The sequence below is a fragment of the Mixophyes fleayi genome, chromosome 4 (assembly GCF_038048845.1).
Source record: "Mixophyes fleayi isolate aMixFle1 chromosome 4, aMixFle1.hap1, whole genome shotgun sequence".
NCBI lineage: Eukaryota > Metazoa > Chordata > Amphibia > Anura > Limnodynastidae > Mixophyes > Mixophyes fleayi.
The window spans coordinates 44,867,068-44,888,660 of record NC_134405.1 but is presented as its reverse complement, the minus strand read 5'-3'; the positions used below and the strand labels follow the sequence as shown (position 1 = coordinate 44,888,660).

The 21,593-nt window shown below is 42.2% G+C and overlaps 1 protein-coding gene across 2 annotated transcripts in view; it reads right to left on the bottom strand.

The window, feature by feature from the left end:
- S1PR2 (sphingosine-1-phosphate receptor 2) overlaps positions 1-1,148 on the bottom strand; it is a 43,163-nt gene extending 42,015 nt beyond the window's left edge. For both annotated transcript variants that reach the window (XM_075206847.1, XM_075206846.1), the window contains exon 1: positions 521-1,148. The gene's annotated coding sequence lies outside the window, so the exon portion shown is untranslated. The remainder of the gene's footprint in view (positions 1-520) is intronic.
- Between the last annotated feature and the right edge of the window lie 20,445 nt (positions 1,149-21,593).

The window sequence follows — 21,593 nt, the reverse complement described above, 5'->3', positions numbered from 1 at the left end:
GTCTGCCTTCCTCTCTGTCTTTTCACACCAGAGCTGGTAATTCCCCAGGTGCTGTACAGTATAATTCAAGAGTCCTCACCGCCTTCTGAGTTCTATATAACCTTGTCCATTGCTCTTTTATCTAAAATTTCACATTTTCTGTGAGCAGAGCCCTTACCCCCGGGACCGTCTGCGCAGCCCCTTCCAAAGAGCCACCCGCTCCAAAACAGGTCTCAGTGCTTTACACTACACACTCCTGCGCCTGGCTGGTGACCCCCGGGTGCTGTGGGACTACAAGTCCCAGCATGCTAGGCAGGGCATTGCTGGGACTTGTGCTTCCACAACAGTTGGAGATCCACAGGTTTGCAACCACTGCCCTACTCCCTGTATATATAGGCAGTAACATAGACAATTGCAGGACATGCCGGCGCTTCTTGCTTCAATGCGCCTTCAGAGTTCTTCTAAAGTCTCTATAGACATGAAAACACATTTACAGCATATATAAAGGTATAGATTTATACCTGCTGATATTCTCTCTTACCTTGGTCGTTTGAGGTCTACATTCAGTAGATGATTGAGATATTTCAGGGGTGCTGTCCTCTTTACGCACCCACAACCCAACAAACAAGTCAGCACTTTCAGATTCCACAGCAGGATCTCCTCCAAAAAAATAAAGGTGTCTCACCCTGAACACATGATCCAGTTTGAGAAGAGACCTGTAGCTACCAGGGATCCAGACAGGTCTGCTATTCTCCTCTGCTGTATTGTGTGTCCTCTGTTCCAAGCCAGCATCTTAGAAACTTGTCAGCCTTCCCTATCCCACTTCCAGCGTGCCAGAATGGGGGGTTTTTGGGGTGTGCTCACTACACCCATGATTCTCTTTCTCTCTCTGGCTCTTTCACTCCTTCCCCCTCTTCTTGAAAAACAAAATCCAGATGTTTTCCTGCGCTTTGGCTCTGGGACTTTCTAGTGAGAGACCAAGGGGGGTATAAGGGGCAGAGCTTAGGAAAAAAAATGGGATAGTGGGAAATGTGATATAAAAAAAATAAAACAACAACAGGCGGTGGAATATGACAAAAGTGTCTTTTTTGGTCAACAGCATGGACATAGAGAGGACGGGGAGAATTCAGTGATTCTAACTCCCCCTCTCAGTCTCGCCCTGTCTCCTCCTTCTCTCTCTCTCTCTCGCAGACTGCCCACCCCTTTGTAGGCACACACACAGTCGCTATTCTTTGCTATCTAACTAATTATGGAAACTGCAATTTCAACGCAGCTGCTATGATGGGGGAGGGGTCGACTCCTTTTTTTTTGGGATCTGTTGTAAGCAAGTTTTCCTGAGGTTTACTTTGGGGAACGAAAACTTGCAGAACACAGAGATCTCACAAGTGTAAGGTTTAACTCAATCACAAGGTGGCCTGCTGACAATGACTTGTTTAGGAGGCAAAGGGTCAGTGCTCTGTAGAAGTAGAGGGTCCTAGCAGTAGCTGTAATCTGAAAGCGTTTTATTCTCTCTGCATTCTATACAGCAGAGGTGGGTACCCTAAGGTTTGTCAGCTGTAGTGGAACTACAAGTCCATGCATGCCCTAACAGCCATAGACTGACATGATATGCTGGGACTTCTAGTTCCACTCAAGCTGAAGAGGCACATCTTACCAAACCCTGGTACCAAAAATGATGTGATAACTTTTATTATGTTTTGTATTCTTACTTTTTTTTATGGTGCTATTGTTTTTCTCATATTTGCAAAATAATGCATTGTTATATTATCTACTTGAAAGGACCATAAACAAACTACCAGTGCCTAGAGAATACCATTGCAACTTCATGTTTGCAAGGCTTAAATATTTTAGATTGTAAGCTCCTGTGTGCAAGAATACTTTTTTTTTGTTTCGGTACAGGTTTATTTATTGCAGTTTAGTCCTTATACATTTTTTAATTTTCTTGCAGAGCATGGTAGAAGTTGCATTAGTTGCGTTACATAAGTTGGTGTGAGTTCACACTGTAGGCGTTACTACTTGACTCTATACTACTGGCAACTACTGAGAGAAGGCAGCCCAAAAAGTCTTAATGACATCAAAGGCTGTTACAGAGGCTGGACACCACGGAATACATTGTAGACTTGCTGTAGTTACTGTACAGCAGACTGTGTAGACCGGCAAGGAAATCCCTTTAGGTTATTTATGCTATGTCTTCTCTATTCACATTTATAATATCTTTTTTTGCTTGTTGTTTGTTAACCAACCATAGCTCTAATAATGGGGTTATCCATCTTCAGGCACTTTTAATTTAACGGTTTCTACACACACATCGGCAGCTTTAAATAAATGGTTTAACCTTTCTGCCCCTCTATTCTGTTTTTCAGTTTTTAGATCGCTGGTCAGGGAACAGGGGTAAATTACCCCAAATGGGGTAACAATGAAATTCCTGGGGGTAATGCTGGCGATTCACATGCTGTCAGTTGGATTGTAGACCCCTTTAAATGTGAAATTGCTGTTGTACCAGAAGAGCCTCAAGGGTTGGCAGAGGCACTTCTTGAGCTTCGATGCCATAATGAAGCACGTATTGCATTGGAAAACAAAGCAGATCTGTCATATTTTTGGATGTCAACAGCTGCAAAGGCATCAAAATTGCTCTGACATCAAAATGCCCCAATATTGATGCTCTCGTATCAAAAATGAAGCAACATCATTTCTCCAAAACCTGAAGTTGAAGCTTTCAAATAAATTTTGAATAGATTCAATACAATTTTTGAATCCCAATAATTAATAATATATGAATTCCTTCCTTTCAAATCAAGGGGTTAATGTCGGCGTTTCTAAATATATTTTGGGGCAAAAGGTAAAAAAGTTCCCTGACCCCTGTTTTAGACCGACTAAGCAGAATTGTTTATTATAGTTGCCATTGGCTCTGTCCTGTGCACAGATCAGTTTATTGCTGTATCCAAGGGCAAAACATCAACAAATTCCTCCCTAACAGGACTTACTGAACAAGAAAAATTCCCACACACATTAAGCCATAGTATTAAAGCAATACATTTTATAACATGTTAGGGAGGTGTGCACAGACTAATAAAGTTAACTTACTTGAAGGAATAAGACCCTTAAAAAAAAAAATAAAAAAAAAATCTGGGACATGGGCTGAGAACCAGCCTCATATGATAGGTTTCTAGGGTATGGTTTCTAGCAATGACCCAGGGCAGCTGAATGTGTAAACATCCCTGACTGCTCACAGATGAAGAAGATCAGCAGCACTGCACAGAATCATTCTTAGAGGCATTACAGCATTACAGCATTACAGCATTACAGCATGCCATCACACAAAGGAACCCTATTCATTGTCATTGCTGCTAGCAGTAGCTTCATATGGGGAAGGGGGGGGGGGGGCAGTTCCCAAGCAAACCCCTCCAAAGGAACTTTGGTTAAACCATACAATATTACTGATTCACAAACTGACTGTACAGAGGGGCTTTCATGAGTTCAACTGTTCCGGAATATTAGCTTCAGTTTTAGACTTGAGCACAAAATGACCTAATATAAGTGATATATTTAAAAATATGTCTATTGGAAACCAGCCGATTTGATGCAGTTTAGATTTCACTCAGGGTGACAGAGGATCAAAATTGGGGGATTTTTATGTTGCGGAAAAGAGGAAAATTGTAAATAAGGTTTGAATGTTTCTAAATAAACAGAAGAATAGGAATAGGAGTCAAAGGAATGTATGTTACAGTGTGTAAAGTGTATCTATGTGTGCATGTATATGTGTGTGTGTTCGTGTGTATATGTGTGTGTGCATGTGCATGCGTGTGTGTGTGTGTGTGTATGTGTGTGTGTGTGTATGCATGTGTGTGTGTATGTGCGTGTGTATTTCACAACTGACTGCAGGTAGAACTGACAAGAAGATTGGTTATATAGCATCCAGACGAGCCTTTGTTTTCACGTCTGCATTCATTTTGTCTACCTTGCACGTCCCTGTTTCTGCCACTGTCCGACGCTGTGGAGCACTGTGGTATCGTATAATTCATACTTGCCTACTTTCTCGTCTCCAGATGGCAGATGAAGAAAGAGACCGGAGGGGACGGGATGACTTTAATCGTGTCATGGAGGCTCCATTCTGACCACTTCACTAGGAAGTGGGCAGCAGGCGGGAGAATGGCCTGCTCTCCCGGGAGTCCGGGAGACCTATCCGGAATTCAGGAGTCTCTTGTACATAACGGGAGAGTAGGCAAGTAAGGTATAAGCAATTATAGCTCACATGTTAGGTACATTAGATTCCATAATATCTGCTTACCCTAGGGCACTTTATCTCACTTTTAAAATTAAAGCAGTCGTTAACATGAAATGTTTTTATCAAAAATATGAGAGACATTATTCTGCACAATTACTATTCAAAATAATTGAATTGAATTGCTATAATACTGCGTGAAAATATAATTATTATAGAATACATTGCACCATACATCCCAACATTTGGAGTGCCAAAAGAGGTACAAATAAGCCACGCCCTCCGTCGAGCCTAATCAGTGCCTACAAACATCCTGTTTGCGCAGTTTGCGCATACGCAGTGGCGGGTTCGGACGGTCCACTAAACCGGGACACTTGGGAGGCATGCTGCACTAATATTGCTTGAAATGCCAAGCAAGTATTCTACAATTTCTCATGATAAAGTGGCCATTGGGGGGCTCTGTTTCTTTGGAATCTACTTTATATTATATTAAAGGGAAGCTGCGTATCAGCTCCCGCTCTTGTTAATAAATACTTGTGCATAAAAATAACTATTCCTATGTGTTATATAGGTAAAAAGGGGCAAGGTGGTCTGCTGTGATTGGAGGTGTGGAGAGGAACAGAGGCTCTGATTTGCTGGTACCTGTGTGATGTCAGAGGGACTGGCTACTATTACTTGGCTGATTACAAACTCGGCATCACCTATTAGCAGAAGTAAAACACACTACAGACAGCTCCTGGTGTCTGTCATGTTTCTTGGTAATGTCAGCCAGTGACTCCTGCAGTCACACGATTTAACACAGATCATGCCAGAGCTTAATGTTTAACACGTACTAAAAACAAAACAAACTGAGACCAAGGGCCTCTGCCTGGCCTTGAGTATACCATGACATGAATATAACTCTTTCATAGCTGTTCTTCAAATCGTTCTTTCTTCTGCATTATAACTCATTAGACGGAAAAAGAATAGCCTCATAAAGGATATTAAATACAGAAAAAGTGTAGGGATAACAGCGCTGCTCTAAAGATGTGTAAAGCTGCCAGAGTGGGTCTGTGTGGGACGAATTCCAAACTCCCCAATATAGGTCAATGTAAACATAATATTGACCCACGGCGCTATGAATAAAAATGTATATTAACGGAAATACAGTAGGGCTATATGGCAAGGATGAATGCTAATAGATATAATAACAACAGGAGGCACTTTAAAAATAACCAGAAGGGTTTATTGAATATCCTATAACTCAACGATAATGTTGGGATGAAGCTATAAAATAAAAAAAGGTAAATTAAAATAAAAAATAAAAGGTTGAAAAATGAAAAAATAAATAAAAATAAAAATATGTATAAGGTCAAAATGGATGAAAAAAAAGAAAATTCAAAATAACCATATAAACAAATCCAAAGTATGTACAACGAGGAGGGAAAATATCGTTCTACCCTCTGACAGAATGGTCAGAAAAAAACAGCAGTCATGTATACTACTGAAAAACACAGTTCCAGCGATAAATATAAAAGATGAAGATTACCTCTGTAAAGATCTTATAGGAGGTTCAATACCAGTGTCAGAGTCCGTAAAGCCCTCCAAAGCTATGAACGGGGGCTCTCTCCTTCCGGAGACGGTGCACCGCCGACTGTAGCTGGATTTCAGTGAGCTCACCTTCTCTTCCTGTATGTTGGAACGCAAGCCTGCGTTCCAAACACCGCACTTCCGGTATCGGACAGCCTGGATATGGCTCAGCGCTGTATGATATGTAGATAAATGAGACAGGAGTAAAACCTGTTTTGATAGAGATTAATAAAAACTAGTAACCAACGCGTTTCACCCCTCCATCGGGGGCTTCTTCAGGGATAAAAATATAATGTGTAGATCCATTCCAAAAAAGGGGCGGTGTTTATATACAGAGCATCCACTTTAGACACCTCCCTAATAATATTTTAATTGGTGGAAATGAACATGCCTCAAAGATAGGCTGGGTATAAGTAAAAAAGAGAACTTTAGTTTCTTTTATGTCACCTAGGTGGTAATGTATAATACGTATACCAAAAATAATAATATAAATGAAGTATAAAAATCAAATAACTCTTGTAGAGTATAATAGAGAAAAAAAAATAAAAAAAAAAAAAATTAAAATTATAAAAATATAGCAATGAAAATGAAAATGAAAATAAAAATACAAATAAAAAAATAAAAAATAAATATAATATGAAAATAAAAATAAAAATAAAAAAATTAAAAATAAATATAAAACCCTATTGTATCCTGATAAAGAACAACTTGGAGACCGTACTATAAATGCAGAGGTATACGAAACAGATAACAAGGAAAAAAGGGGGGGGGTTGTTCTGGGTTTGCTATAAAAAGGAACCTAGGTCGAAATCAATGTTCAAGCCCTTAGGGGTTAAAGTTTCTAGGTTAAAAATTCATTTAGCCTCCTCTTTAGATATGGATGCTATAAAATCCCCCCCTCTCCAGGATTTTTTCATTTTTTTAATTCCAACAAACTTAAGTAGAGTGGGATCATGGTTATGTACTTTTGAGAAGTGGGCAGATACACTGTGTGATTCAAGTTCATTTCTAATATTACGTAGATGTTCCAGAATTCATCCCAACATTATCGTTGAGTTATGGGATATTCAATAAACCCTTCTGGTTATTTTTAAAGTGCCTCCTGTTGTTATTATATCTATTAGCATTCATCCTTGTCATATAGCCCTACTGTATTTCCGTTAATATACATTTTTATTCATAGCGCCGTGGGTCAATATTATGTTTTCATAAAGGATATTACAGTATTTAAGTTTTTACTGTTGCAGTTATGCCGTATAAAATCCCTTATTTATCATACTTGTCTACGAAAGAGCCGGACACCCTCCCGAATCCTGTTCACTAGTGAAGTGGGTGAGACAAAGGCCTGATGATGCGAATTGCAGCGAACCTCAGGATTATGGCCTTTTCCCCTCCCTGTAACTCCTCCTATTACTCCATATAACCCCTCCCTATAACTCCTTCTATTACTCCATATAACCTCTCCCTATATCTCCTCCTATTACTCCATATAACCCCTCCCTATAACTCCTCCTATTACTCCATATAACCTCTCCCTATAACTCCTCCTATTACTCCATATAACCCCTCCCTATATCTCCTCCTATTACTCCATATAACCTCTCCCTATAACTCCTCCTATTACTCCATATAACCCCTCCCTATAACTCCTCCTATTACTCCATATAACAGCTCCCTATTACTCCTCCTATTACTCTATATAACCCCTCCCTATAACTCCTCCTATTACTCCATATAACCTCTCCCTATAACTCCTCCTATTACTCCATATAACCTCTCCCTATAACTCCTCCTATTACTCCATATATCCTCTCCCTATAACTCCTCCTATTACTCCATATATCCTCTCCCTATAACTCCTCCTGTTACTCCATATATCCTCTCCCTATAACTCCTCCTATTACTCCATATATCCTCTCCCTATATCTCCTCCTATTACTCCATATATCCTCTCCCTATAACTCCTCCTATTACTCCATATATCCTCTCCCTATATCTCCTCCTATTACTCCATATATCCTCTCCCTATAACTCCGCCTATTACTCCATATATCCTCTCCCTATATCTCCTCCTATTACTCCATATAACCTCTCCCTATAACTCCTCCTATTACTCCATATAACCTCTCCCTATAACTCCTCCTATTACTCCATATATCCTCTCCCTATAACTCCTCCTATTACTCCATATAACATCTCCCTATATCTCCTCCTATTACTCCATATATCCTCTCCCTATATCTCCTCCTATTACTCCATATATCCTCTCCCTATATCTCCTCCTATTACTCCATATAACCTCTCCCTATATCTCCTCCTATTACTCCATATAACATCTCCCTATAACTCCTCCTATTACTCCATATAACCTCTCTCTATAACTCCTCCTATTACTCCATATAACCTCTCCCTATATCTCCTCCTATTACTCCATATAACCTCTCCCTATATCTCCTCCTATTACTCCATATAACCTCTCCCTATATCTCCTCCTATTACTCCATATAACCTCTCCCTATATCTCCTCCTATTACTCCCTATAACCTCTCCCTATAACTCCTCCTATTACTCCATATAACCTCTCCCTATATCTCCTCCTATTACTCCATATAACCTCTCCCTATATCTCCTCCTATTACTCCATATAACCTCTCCCTATATCTCCTCCTATTACTCCATATAACCTCTCCCTATATCTCCTCCTATTACTCCATATAACCTCTTCCTATAACTCCTCCTATTACTCCATATAACCTCTCCCTATATCTCCTCCTATTACTCCATATAACCTCTTCCTATAACTCCTCCTATTACTCCATATAACCTCTCCCTATATCTCCTCCTATTACTCCATATAATCTCTCCCTATATCTCCTCCTATTACTCCATATAACCTCTCCCTATATCTCCTCCTATTACTCCATATAACCTCTCCCTATATCTCCTCCTATTACTCCATATAACCTCACCCTATATCTCCTCCTATTACTCCATATAACCTCTCCCTATATCTCCTCCTATTACTCCATATAACCTCTCCCTATATCTCCTCCTATTACTCCATATAACCTCTCCCTATATCTCCTCCTATTACTCCATATAACCTCTCCCTATAACTCCTCCTATTACTCCATATAACCTCTCCTTATAACTCCTCCTATTACTCCATATAACCTCTCCCTATATCTCCTCCTATTACTCCATATAACCTCCCTATATCTTCTCCTATTACTCCATATATCCTCTCTCTATATCTCCTCCTATTACATATAATAATGTATACATCTATCTTTCTCCTTCTCCATGTAAGTGATATGTGGCTCTGCTGTGCATGTAATTACAGCACTTTCCTTTTCAGAACGTCGTGTGACATGTGGTAAATGCTGCACTTAAGAGATTAACAGAAATCAACCCAGTCATTTACCTCTATCCAGCTTGATATATCCTCCCCTTCCCATTGCTCCCAGATGAGTCTCATCATGTGGAAGTAACATGTCCTGACAATGCCCCAGTTCCCACAATGACTCCTACTGGATTTATAGGAAAGGAAAACACACTGTTAACTTTTCATTTATCCAACATTTCATGTAAGTGTTTTTAGAATCTATAATTTATATCACAATGTACCTGTTATATTGTTGTTGCTATTGCTTGTTGTGCTGCTATTTTTTGTATTAGGCCTCAAGCAAACTATTTTTTATGACAACAAAATTAAGTTGCTCACACTACAATTATGCTGATGTCGAGTGTTCTATATTATGCAATCAGAGCTGCTCATACCTCCCAACCGTCCCTGTTTTAGGCAAAACAGTCCTGATTTTGGGGCCCTGTTTCACCATCCCCATCAGAACAGCTTTGTCCCGTTCCATGGGAAAGTTGGGGGGTATTCTGGGATTGGAGGGGAGGAGATAATGCGGCAGCCTATCACTTCAAAAGCTCTAGACACCCCCTGGGTGTGACTATGCTCCCATCATGCTGAAGCCACACCCCCACCATGACATGGCCACGCCCTCAACCCAATGCTGTCTACTCAAATGTTGTGAGGTATAGGGCTGCTGTGGACTACACATAGAGGAGGCCGCCATCTTAGAGGCACTAGGAAGTAGTGACATAACGGAGGTATGAGGCACAAGGCGCCATGTGAATATTAGCTTAGAGCACAGTACGCATACTTGCCTACTTTCAGCAAGTTCTGTCCGGGAGAGGGGCGTGACTGGAGGGTGGAAGGGGGTGGGACGCGACCAAACGCGTCATTTCGGCCCCGCGACTAAATGCCGTTTTGTCACGGGGGTGGGGCCAACATGACGCGATTCACCACGAATTGAGTCATTTTGGGAAGGCAGTTGCGGGATGCGAGAGACTTGCCTGCTCTCCCGGGAGTATGTGAGACCGACTCGAATTTCGGGAGTCCAAGTATGACAGTACGGCTACCTGCATGTTAACCGAAATTAAATGGAAGCAAGCAGTTTTATTTGCATTATTCCATAAGTTGTATAAATTAACTAATGCAATGTTTAACTTAAATGACAATCAAAATATGCGATGGTGTACCGAGTCTGCCACAAAGCACTCATGCACGAATTATACAATAGAAAGTAAATTTATTAAAACATCCCAAAAACCACAATAATGGTAAATACAGTGTGACCACATGTTAGATGATATCAGTGCCAGATAGAACATAGAGCAAAGTAGGTGCACCTACACGATGTTCAAAAAAGGATAAAAAATTGCAGGTATGTATCAGTCCAGCAACTTAATGCAACCACTTCTCATATCTTTGTTATGCGCTGCAGTTTCACCATATTGGGAACTTTGTCTCCTGACGAGATTGAACTTTATTAGATAGATAATAGAATTCCATAGTTGTGAAATAATTTTTGTGCAGCCTTATACAATATGTAAGAACAGTTTATATATTATCTTCACCTATTACGTTTTATTGTTTGACTTTACTCAGTGGCTAACGCACCCTAAGAATTCACTAGAAACCAGTGATATCAGTCAGGCACTATGTGGAGGCGGACATTTTGTGAGCTGAAGAAATATTGGTTCACCCAACAAAATGGCTTCTGTAGAATCTACTGAGAGTTCAAAAGCTTACATTATATTAGATATGTTTTTTCACAAATACATAGCCAGGCCTGTTGAGATAAACCCTTGTCCCTGTGTGGGCACTTCAGCCTATCCGCCCCCACCATAATCCTCCACCAACGAGAACCTGGGTACATTGTACCCACTACCCTCTTGACGCCCCTACATATAACAGAACCTAATGGTGAAAATAAATAAAAGGACAAGCAAATATCCTGTAACTATGTGGAATTTGCTTTAAAAAAAGCAAATGTGATAATGTTACAGTATACGTCCAGTGAGGTATAAGGCAATACACTCTGTTGATACAGCTCCTGCTGAGATTAACTCAGTCGTAGATCCGCCAGTATCACTTTGTCCATCTTCCCTAAACGATGCACAAGAGTAACCTGACTGAAGTAAATTTGTGGCCCAAAAGTGATCCACTCATTTGGCCTTGAATGGCCGGAACCCTTCCAGCAGAGTGACCCTTGCTCATGCATTGGTGACAAAGCTGAAAAACATGCTGGATGTTACTTTCACAAGGCCCATTTCCTCATGTTTGGGCTACTTGACCTCTTCCTTTCGTGATGTTCGCAGAGTAGTAAAGCTGTTTAGTCAACGTGAAGATGTGACCTTACCCACAGCGGTACAAACATAATTGATCCGCCTTTATTCTCCGTGTAGCTGTTATTGATTTTAATTGGCTGCTTCAGCTTACTTCTTCATCAGTGATTTAAGAAATAATTAAAACTCAGCAGGGTAGAATGTCTACCCAAAGCCAGATTATGTCTAGTCCATTATGCTGCCAGAAGCGACAACTCAAATGGTACCATTCCTTATGCACACTGACATACCCAGTTGTGTGTAAAGAAATCACAGTCTGCACACAGAAACACTCCCTGCAACGTAGCAACTTCCCTGGATACAATGGGTGGTTACCCCAATAGGTGTCCCTGCAAATTGCATGTGGGGCTCACAGGGGCATGGTAGAGCAGTGCAATTACAGATGATAGATGAAACAAAAAATTTCATTATATTACATGTTTTCTTTTATACACGGTTGCATAAAGCCCAGTTACATTATATCACACAGCTGACACTCTTGCTGTTTAGGATTGTCACTCATAGTATGATGCAGAGTGAGAAATACTGCAATTTACATAGCGCATCTTGCGTGAAATCGCTCCACGCATTCCCATAAGTGCAGACTGGCGCGATTCTGGCACTTACACCAGTCTGCACCTGGAGAGGCGGCAAGGGGGAGGAAAGGGATGTTCTCACGTTGGCCGAGTTCAGCAAAGCCGTGTCCACGCAAATGCGGGTGGTGCAGACCTGCAGAAACACACATGTACGTCTGTTAGGAGACGTGTCTTTTGCATCTGCTATAGTGTAGGCGCAAATACTCGCTGATGATGATGACTTGATGTAAACCAGGTGCACGTTTCGCTGATGCAGAGACCGGCGCCTCTTGTGATGTGTGCCGCACTTCATAGGTTATTATTCAATTCTCTTTTTTTAAGAGTATTCTATTCCCATAAGCCCCCCTGTCTCTCGCTCTTCAGCCCTGATCTCACCTCTCTATAGGGTATTTCTTCCCCTTCAGCTGCTCTGTGTTCTGTCCCACTCAGTGCCCACCGGTGGGCACTCCTTACACATGCTCCTCTCAGGATGCGTCTTAGAGTGGACATCCACACTCCTAACTCAGTGACACTTTAGGCTGACACCTCCTTGTTGTGGGCACGTACATCCTCTATGCCACTTGCTGAGCTCTGGAGCCCCCCCTCTCAGGCACTCAGGTACATCACTCAGTACAACTCCCATAGTCTCTCGGTACTCCAGGTGTCTCACACTTGTCACTCTGCAGCTGGCACTATCTCAAGCCATGATGTCTGGTGGATGGGATTAGGATAGAAAAAACTTGTCGCTCAATAGAGCATTTAAGCCTGGAAGTAAAAGGTTAGACTCAAACTCAATTTTATCTGGAAATCCAAAAGTTTTTTCCTGGGCACAGGAGTAGGCACTCTAAATATTCCAGTTCCACCACTAAACACACCTACCCAAAGGTGTTTCCACTTATCCACATCACTCGGGCATCACTCAGACTCATTCTAGCAAAGAGGACGTAACTCTCGCCTCCCATTAGACGATTGAACTATAGCCATGTCCATTTTTCTAATGTATCCTTTAAAAGAACGCCCCCACTTACTCATAGACAATAGGGACACATCACATTTTTAGCAGCATCATAATATAAAGCATATACACATTTAAAGTACTTTCCTCATGGTAATATTATCATTCCCACTATAAAATATACATTTCTCTGTAATCAATATTTACAGTAGACTTACCAGTCTCACAAGCTGTACACAGACTGTATTATTAGGCAGTCACAATAAAACTCTAAGTGAAAATGATGTAAGTACTTCGATCGCTGACTCCAGAGCTATTGAACAACCAATATTTTATTATTATTGTTTATTTATATGGCGCCACAAGGCTTCCACTGCACCGTACAGTGGGTGGGGCGAAAGGTGAAAAAAAGACAGACAATATAGCATTATATAGTATAACACAACATAGTATAACAAGAGATAATGTAACATAATGCATGCAAAGTGATATAATATAAATATAACATAACAATATGACACAACACAGTTGGCAAGACCCAATAAAACAGATCTAATACTATATACAACAATACAGATGTAACAGAGAGGGAGGGACATGGCAGCAGGTTAGATCAAGAGAACAGCGGCTAACAGGGCAGACAGAGAATGAGTGTAGGGAGTGCAAGATACTGTACGTGGGACGCAGGTTAGAACAAAAGGGTGGGAAGTCATAGGGGCACATGTATAGGATGGGAGGAGCAGGAGATGGAGCTCTCTGTACATGAAAAGGGGGTGTTGAAACAAAAGAGGGTAACACAAAGAGGGGAGTTAAGAAAGGGATGGAAAAGGGGTTACACACATAGCTCTGTGTGTAATTAATTGGAGGTTTTTCTACTAAAACAAGTCAACCTGCTCATACCTATTCAGTACCCCCTGTTCTCCGGGGTCAGTAGAATCCGTCTGAGGGTCCCCCTTCAAACATATCCCCTCAACAACAAGTACGTAAAGTGCCGTATCTGAAGAGGCCCACTGATCATAGTGGACTCTGTGCAGCTTTTTGATTTTAGTCCTATCTTGCATGGGGTAAATAATCAAATACCCTGCTTTAAGTCCACGATCTGTTAAGAACAGGACTTGAGGATTCTGTCCCCGAAACCATTTCCTGGTCTCCTCCTTGGTGCGAACAAGAATCTGTGCGCTGCTTCCAGTCAAGTGGGATTCTCCCTTTCCACAGCAGATGGTCTATCACAGCCTCTCTCACACAACTAAAGCGATGGAACTTAACCTTATCAAATAATCCAGGAGCAGAAGGCTGCTTGAGCCACATGCAGACCACTTCTCTCCGTCCAGCTAACCAACAGTGCCTCAGTCCTGACTGGCCTAGCAAGTGGGATCCAAAAAGCTTCACATTCCTTGTACTCAGTAGGGGGTATAGCTTGGTAGTCCCAAACTGGATATTGCCTTCTAGGAACACTGTAATAGAATAAGTGTTCGGACTTCTTTTCGTGATGCCCCCTGAAACATACAGTCAACACACAGTCCCATTTGGTTCACTCACTTTCTGTTCCTTGACATTTGGGAGAACAGACTTTAACCCAGTGGTTCCCAAACTGTGCGCCTAGGCTCCTTGAGGTGCCTCGGCGATATCACAGGGGTGCCTCGGCCAGGGCCAGTCATAAGCAAGGCGGGGGACTACTTGGCAATTATTTTGGCTTAGGGGTGCCTTGAAAAATTTATGGAGACCCTAAGGATGCCTTGAACTGAAAAAGTTTGGGATCCACTGCTTTAACCAATGGCTTACACTGGGGGTTTCCTCTCTTCATTGATCCCACACTCTCTTGGGATTCTATCAACACCCCTCACACACTCAGCTGCTGCCTCTCACAGTTCTTATCACTTTTTTGGAAAGCTTTCCACTTGCAGCAGACACAATAAACTCCCTTTTGTGACAGGATGTCTTGGTGGGCATCACCTATAAAATGAAACTTTGCTGCGATTGGGCACCCAGAGATGGCCAGACACAGTTACCAAAAAGTTGTTTGGTCAGACTGCGATAAGCGTGCAGCCATGCACCTGCTCCTTAATAAATCACAGTTGTATTACACCACACAGTTGTCCGCAGAGCTGACACTCTCACTGATTAGTATTGTCACTCTGTGTCTCACTCTTCAGTCTCAGTGCTATCAGAGTCTCTCTACCAACCCTGATCTCACCTTACTGTGGGCTATCTTTCCCCTTTACCTGCCTTCTGCTCCACTCAGTACTCACTGGTGGACACTCTCCTCTCAGGATGCCTCTTGTGGACATCCACACTTGGATCAGCACCTGAAGATCATTTATGAAGCACAAAATGTGAAATGCGTGGTGTAAAACCAGCTTTGGTCCCACCGTGCTCCTCAATATGCACCAAATCCTTCCAAAGCACTCAGGAGTTTTAAGGAGATAACTTTTATTGCCCTCCTGTCATATGTGATACGTTTTGCTTATTTATTTATTAAGCTTCTGTTTTCTAATTTGTACTTCTGTTGTTATGTACAAATTAAACAGTGATTATTACAAATAAATGTGACTAATTACCCAGTGATGCCTGTGTGGTTTACATCTCCACACTGAGAAAACACATCTTAAAACCTGTCCGTATTTGTGGGAACAGCAGGGAGACGGAATGATGCGGATGGAATGTAAAATAAAAGAATAAAATGGGTAAGGTATAAATGAGGGAAAAATGTGAAAGATGGGGGGGGGGGGGGCAATGATAAGTTGGCATTGACGCGGTTACTGCACAAGGGTGTGTCCTTATACAAATAAGTTCACTGCTCTTGGGCTAACGAACAGTTTTAATTGCTAATGAAAGAGACTACTTTGTGTGGAAGTTAAGGAAACTCCCTAACATAATACTGACATCAAAGCTAAGGATTTCAGAGGGCTGCTACGTTCTACAGGTTGTGTATAAAAGAAATTACCCACTCACGTCCTTCCACTCACTGTAGCCTGTCACAGGGGGGGCCATTTATCAAAGGGATAAAAAGCCCTATTGCATTTCATCCTTTATATTAAGGGGGTAAGCGTGGGCGATAAGCTCTCTGGCATCGCTGGCTCAAATTTTCATGGCCTGTTCCACTTCAGGGTGACATTAACAGAAGGACAGAACTGAATAAAATTATTTATTGATTAAATAAATATTTTTTTCAGCCCGGATTTGTTTAAAATGAATAGGGTTATTAACCTGCCCCCTAGAACATAAATATTATTTTCTGGGGAAAGCATCTAATAGATTTCACTATTATATAATCTATCTACCGCTATATTATTATGTATAAAAACATTTTTGTTCCATGTAACAGGCCTCCATGCATTTTCAGTAAAGCAGAATGGGGGGCCTTCGTGGAGATATGCAACTAGCACGGTGGCTCAGTGGGGTCATGAGTTCATTTCCCAACCAGGGCCGCGTCACCTCACACCATTGTGACCTGGATCCCGTTGTCATACATCGTTGGGCAGGATGTGATGATGCGAATCGCGTGGTTGTATCCTTTTTCTTCCTCCCATCCAACGGAATTACAGACACTCTCAGGATTCTGGGAGGACTCCATAAACTCGGGAGCCTCCCTGACATGTATGTCCTATGGTAGGAAGAATGCATTATTAAGTGCCACAGACACACAAGGCTAATATCTCAGTGAAAATGAGCAGAGACCCAGAATAATCCCATCCTACATCTGGAAAACATACACGTCAGCTCCCAGCAATCTGGAGTCTCAGTATCATGTAAACTTGGCCTGTTTTCTAGAAATTACAGCAGCTTTTATCCTTGTGAGTAAAAATCCTGTCTTGGAATATGAGCCATGAATGCGTCTTTTCATTTGAAATTGCTTGCCAGATTCAAAGACCACTGCCAAAGTATGAATATATTCAACGGCTTGTATGTAGGTGGTAAATGGAAAATAAAGTCAGGGTGAGTAACAGGCTAATTCCGGAATGAGATTGCACTTTAAATAAAGGAGAACTGTCCATATAATACTAAAATCACATTAAGCATTGAGACTATTTTACCAATAAGTGACTTTATAAAAATTAGTATGTTGGATCCATCACGCTGCAGGTTGCCCAGGGGCTGGCTGACAAATGTTACCAGGGGACGGGCAGGACTCAGCTCAGCAGCCTATTAGGAACATTTTAAAGGACAAAAAATGCAGGTAGCCCAATGACCCAGCCCAAGGTAGTCCACTATGGAACTGTCCCTGGGGGCAGATTCCCTCCAGCCCAATCGGTGCCTGAGGACGCCCTAATTTACCTGGGTGCCTACGCACAGGTAGCCTGCATTTAACCCTGTGGTAACCTCGGACTGGTAGAACCTTTGGTTTGCTAAGTAGAAGGAACTTTAGAACAAGCTCATAATCAGCATCATTTAGAGTTGGGTTTACATCCAACTAGATGGCGCCACTTTGCAGCTTGGCAAAACTACGTTGAGCAGCGAGGGGGGCACGGGCGAGTCCTAGCTGAAATCTAAATTGCAGTATAAAAATACAGCTGCCCAGTATTTGTGTGCTACATACCAAAGCTTCCAGTATCTTCCCTGCATGCAAAAAAAAAATTGCATTTGCATCCCTTGCGTTACAACATGGTTTGTCCCGGGGTAAATTTGCTCTCTTTAGCTGGATTTGCAGTAACTCTAAAAAAGGCCCAACATTATTATTAAGCTTTATTTATATAGCACCAACACATATATTCTTTTCATGTATGTCCAAGTAGCAGCTATTGTATACAGGGTTATTTGACTCACAGCTACACGAGGCCGTGATATTCCCAGAGCTTATTATATCTCTTTATTAAGGTCAGTTAGCTGTAACTCTTGTATGTTAATATGCAATATAGTATTGCTATCTGTTTTATTTTGCTTGGATATTCAGGTTTTGGGAATGTCCTGTTGAAAATTCTCTTTAGGTTTCAATGATCGCAAAGACCAAACACTCAGCAAGATTAGGCCACCTGAGGTTCCCCTGCTGTGGACAACACATGGATGGACCTGTTTGCAATGTGTCCATGTCCTTTTGTTCCATTTTACAAATACATCATAGTATAGCATAGGAGTACAAGCCTTTTATTAGCCTACGGGTGCATTCTATGCAGCCTTTTAGGTGTCCAGCAATATGTCTCCATTGACAGCTCAATAGATGATGTCTCACCCTGGCTTACTTAACTAACAGATCCATGTGTTTATACGGTGCATAGGACACCTGTATTATATTGCAGGTCGGCTCTACTGCAGGTCTGGGTTATAGACCTCATGCATCAGGCAATCAGTGTCATTGTTAACCTGATTTTCCTTTATATCCAACCCATCCAATCTGACAAAGCCACGCATGGTACAAACCAAAATGACACCATTAAGCTGGACACACACGATGTGATAGTGCAGATGGTTGGGTCGAGAGCGGAGCGTATATATGGTCTCAAAACCACCCCCATACCCATCAATTTTGGATCATTATCAGAAATGTTAGTAAATGAGGGTGGAAGAAGCCGACAGATGGCCGCTAGAGGTCTGTGTGAGCGGTTATGTTTGGGTCACATTAACAGGCACCAGTGACGCCAAACATGATCCAACCATCTGACAGTAGGGGCTGAAAAACTGCACCTCATCCAATTTAGCCATATACGCCCGGCCATGTGGCAGCGTGGTACCGTGTGTGGCCAGGTTAAGACTGTGATGAAATATAATTATTGTTGTGTAAATATTTGCTGATGGTTTGCTCAGTTGCAGGGCCCTCTTAAGGCCATCTTGGGCCCCCGGGCACAGCAGTGCACCGGGGCCCCTATACAAAAAAAAAAAAAAAAATTATATATATGAGCCCTGCAGCCAAGGGGGGCCCGTCGGAGGAAGCCAAAAAAGTATTTTCTTCTTTTCTTTTTCCAGGTTTTTTTTTTTTTTTGGCTTCCTCCGACGGACCCCCCTGGGCTGCAGGGTCCCCGGGCACCTGCCCATTGTGCCCTATGGGAAAGACGGTCCTGCTCAGTTGCACTGTTTATTTACATTGTGATCCATCTACCTCACACTGAATGTGGTCACGATGTCAAACACACACCAAAGGGAGACGAGGGGTTACTTTTCTGAAGAAACACAACAGAAACGAAAAGATGTTCTTTCTGTTGGGAGATAAGTTTCAGAATAAGTCACCAGTTGTCATATCTGGTGTACAATGTCCCAGGAAGAGACGTGGTAAAACACAATGTTCTGATGCTACGTCAGTTGTAAAGTGCAATGCTCTGAAGTCATCTAATCGGCTCAGCACCATCTACCACAGTGTGCAGTGTACGTGATTTGTTACGCAGAGAGAAGACATTTAATAAGACCACTATTGTGCAGCTATTATGACTACCAGTTACGTTCTTAACTTCTCCCAGACGGATATGTACATAGGATATGAACCCTATAGTGAGTTTTATATACTAGAGGTCATTTACAAAGCACACTCGCTGGGCTCAGAAAGCGCATTAGGGGACCTATTTATCAAAGATCTCCCCCCTGTAATTTAGAGGTAAATCCCCGAAAACTGCTGTTTTCGGGGATTTACCACTAAATTACTATGTATTATTCTAGCATCGCTGCAGATATCTCAGATATCTGCTGCTCTCATCGTTTTACTGAGCACTCCCCATAACAGTGTATGGGAAGTGCTCAGTAACACTATGTACCAATGACCGATACTTAGCTTTCAATCATGTTAATATACGCCATCTGAAGCTGGCGCCATCTGAAGCTGGCGTACATTAACATGAGTGAAAACTTTAACTGAAAACAGCTTTGCTCAGAAGAGCAGAGCTGCACAGCGCATGTGTGAAGGGATCACATGATCCCTCCATGTTACTTGCCTCAGGTTCTTCATTCAGGGATTTCTGTGCGCATGCCCGAGGTCACCGGTCGGCACATGCGCACAGGGATTGAAAGAGGGGTGAGCAGCATCGCACAGGGAGGAGAAGAGAAGACTCAAGTGAAAGGTAAGTGATACTCTTCACAGGAACAGCCGTTTTTAGGAACAGCTGCTCCTGTGTTGATTTTTTTTATAAATATGAGAAACTTTTCAATCCGCATCTATGCAATGAGGATTGAAAAGTTTCAATCATACGTTGCGGTGATTGGTAAATAGACCCCTAGGTGTGTCCTGGTGCGCTCATCCTGCTTCACTCTTAATCTAGGCTCTTGGGAGATGTCTCCACAAAGTAGAAGTGCGCAGCGATATGTGGGGCAAAGTGTAAACTTCACATTTAAGTCCAGCTTACGAACACCTTCAATGAAATAAACCGTCCACTTTTTCACCTAAAATAATGCTCATTATCTTTGTATATGGCTTCTATATTAAAGGTGGCAATTTTGTGTGTGTGAAGTGTTTGGTTACATTGAGTGGAGTGCGGCTGGCAACGCTGTATAACGATGATCTGAAACGTGGAAGCGCAGAGCAGGTCCCATTAAACTTATAGGATGAGACCCGGTCTCCACCAGTCTTTCCCTTGCACAAATTTCAAGTCCTTTTGCAGCATGGAAATTAGTTTGTCAGGAAACCCCCTGTCCATGTTTCAGCCCTGCTTAACAAATTTACATGAAACAGATGCCTACTGCCCAACTCCTGTCTGTATCAATTTGTGGGGTCAGATACTTGCCAACAGCCCCAATTTTGTGGCCAATGGGTGTGGTGTTGCCCAAAATTAATGTGGATCCGGCTGATCAAGATGTGGTTCAGTAGATCAGAGACAAAGCATTATTTATCTTAATATTCCAGTCAGGAATAGATCCCTACTGTCTATGTCACCCTATGGTGGGAGGGACAGACTCCATATCACATGACTCTCTCCTGTTTATGTCACCCTGTGGTGGGAGGGACAGACTCCATGTCACATGACTCTCTCCTGTTTATGTCACCCTGTGGTGGGAGGGATAGACTCTGTCACATAGCTCCCTCCTGTCTGTGCAACCTGTGGTGGGAGGGACAGACTCCATGTCACATAGCTCCCTCCTGTCTGTGTCACCCTGTGGAGGGAGGGACAGACTCCATGTTACATAGCTCCCTCCTGTCTGTGTCACCCTGTGGTGGGAGGGACAGACTCCATGTCACATAGCTCCCTCCTGTCTGTGTCACCCTGTGGTGGGAGGGACAGACTTTGCATCACAATGCTCCCTCCTAGACGTTATACAGCAAACCTCCTTCCTACCTGCGTCACCCTATACTGGGAAGGGTAAATATCATTTCACATAGTTCTCTCTTTCCTGTTTTACTCATGGTATAACACCATTCACCGCTGTGTGCAGAAAACACTTCTACATCTGTAAAAGGCAGTTCTGTGATGTAATGTAGTGATGTCATGTAGTGACATCACCAGGACAGAACCTTGAGGGTGAATTCAGGAAATAGAAACGGGGGTAGCTAAGACCTCCCTCCTAAGCAGCAATAATAGATCCATGTAAGCTTGAAGTACTACTAGATTGTCAGCTCCTATTATATTTAGTTTACATTGGATCTACTAGAGTTATGGATGGTCCTGGCCTATAATGGGCTTGTGGAATGAGTAGGTTGTGAGGAATATTTGTGCAGGGTAGAGATGTGAAAGGTCTGGGGGAGGTCAGAGAGAGAGAGTGT